Below are 2,236 nucleotides of genomic sequence, written 5' to 3' on the forward strand. Positions count from 1 at the left end.
TTGAACTAAGCACGATTCCTAGGACTGCTTGTTCAGTTAATTATGCGATGCATCTCATCTTCTCATCTTCTTCAATGCAAGTGCTGTGGAATGGGGGATTAGGCAATTAGCTGAAGAGTTCAAACCGACAAGTGGAATTACAAAAGACGATCCTTATTGTCCTATCTATTTGTCCTTGGGATGGAGTGCCTACGACATGGTATTAAACATGCTGTTGATAAAAATGAGTGGCATTCAATTCGTCTGGCAAGGCAGGGTTCGCAAATCTCCCATTTGTTCTTTGCTACGATTTAGTCTTGGTTTGTGAGGCTGATATGGTGCAAGCCAGGGTGGTTCGATTCATTCTTGAATAGTTTAGTACGTTCTTAGGCCATTGGATAAATGCCGATAGATATATACACATATATACTTTTGAAAAATAATTCTCATGTTTCCTCTTGTGTACGAATTAGACCCATTTCTCTATCGAGCTCGGCGGCCTTAATTTTCAAAAATAATTCTCGGGTTTTGACACTCAATACATCAGGAATAATATGTACCAGCATCAAGGCAGTTGCACGTGATACCACAGCAGTCGTCATTGCCATTGCCACGGTTCTCGTATGCATTGTAAAAGTCCACAAGTTAATAAGCTCTGGAGGAGTTGAGAAATAAGCAAGCGCAATGAAGAAGTCGGAAATATATTGATATTTCATTAACAGATCATCTGGCGGCCATTGCGGCTCAATGCAATTGCAAGCATCCATTCTGATTGAACCACCTAAGCTCTCACTCCTTCATATACCTGAAGGAGAAAGGTAGATCATAACATTCAAACACCAATATGCATGATTCACAACATTGAGAAAGACGCTTAGATTCTGCAATATCTAGCAGTTACAAACACTAAGTTATCAGGTTAATTAATGAAAGTCGGCAAGAAATTCAACAAAAGAGGAAAAAGATTCTCATATTATGATAGCAAAAACCATAAAAGAACAAAAGAGGTTCAATCCAACAAACTAGCAGAAGCCACTAGAATTATGCACTTCACACAAATCTGTGATAACGGTGACACTTGAAAAGACATACCCAACTTTGTAGAACTTGTAAAATCAAAGTAAAATGAAAAGTAGACCATGAAAACGATAAAGCAGTTTGTAGTCAAGTAATACATAAATATCTTGTACAGTAAATCAAACAATCAAAACAAAATTACACTCGTGAGACCAATTAAATCACTCGTATTATCCAATCCCCAAATCATTAAAAGAAAAAATAGAATCTTTTGTTCACAGCTGAAAGCAAAAGCTTGACCTGGAATTAGAAAGAAAGAAATGGTGGGTTTGGAAGAGAAGAAGGTAAACATAAATACCCAAGTTTCCAATAATTGAAATTTACCCAAAAAACCAATCAAGCTAGTACATTTTTCTAGCTGAAAAATCAAAGAAAATCCCCCCCCCCCAAACAAGCTATATCCAAAAAAACCAATAACAATTTGAAAAGGATAGGAGAGAGCAAAACTACCTTGTTGAATTTTGTCTTTTTAGCAGCTTAATTGCAAATATTTTCCATCAAGACAACATTTTTAATGATCCATAAACGGGGCGGCTTTGTCTTTATTCTTACAGGTACAAGGGGGAGTGGGAAACTCGAATGCAGACACAGCAGAAAAGAAAGTAGGCGGCTTATGATGGTCTCACCTATCCGTGAGTTTGGGTTTGGTAACACACCGAGTAATTTTTCCCTTAAAATGGAAAATAATGACCAAATTTGGATGATCACTTGGGTTTCTTTGGTTTTTTATTTAATTAATTTTATTTTTAAATTTATTAAAATAAAATAGGAATTCAATCAATTAAATCAATTCATGTTGATTTTCTATGAATATTTTGAGAACTCTGTTTTTTTTCAATTTAAAAGAATTAGATTTTTATTTGAAGAGATTTATAAATATATATAATTAATAATGAAAAATTATATGGTATGATGTATTCAATACATGTAAAACTTCGTAATTTTAATTATTAATAAAATGAAAATTGATTGCTCTATTCTCTACTTTTGATCTAAAAATAAATATTTAATAAATAGGAGAAGACAAGCCCTTTTCACCTACCAAAGCTAACCCTTAAAATTAAAATTCAACCAAACAAGCCCATCAAGCCCTAAAATAATTCTTTTCTTCCCAAACTTAAGCCTAGTTTATATAAGAAAAATAATTTTTGAGATAAATCTCAAAACTATATATAAATTT

The 2,236-nt window shown here is 33.6% G+C and overlaps 1 long non-coding RNA gene across 1 annotated transcript; it reads right to left on the bottom strand.

The window, feature by feature from the left end:
• Window positions 1-409: 409 nt before the first annotated feature.
• On the bottom strand, window positions 410-1,752 carry LOC128295723 (uncharacterized). The gene is made up of 2 exons (XR_008286286.1): window positions 1,507-1,752; window positions 410-784 (listed from the first exon to the last, which is right to left on the bottom strand). It is a non-coding gene; the product is annotated as an uncharacterized LOC128295723 (long non-coding RNA).
• Window positions 1,753-2,236: the final 484 nt, after the last annotated feature.

This window comes from Gossypium arboreum, chromosome 1 (assembly GCF_025698485.1).
Source record: "Gossypium arboreum isolate Shixiya-1 chromosome 1, ASM2569848v2, whole genome shotgun sequence".
Classification (NCBI taxonomy): domain Eukaryota; kingdom Viridiplantae; phylum Streptophyta; class Magnoliopsida; order Malvales; family Malvaceae; genus Gossypium; species Gossypium arboreum.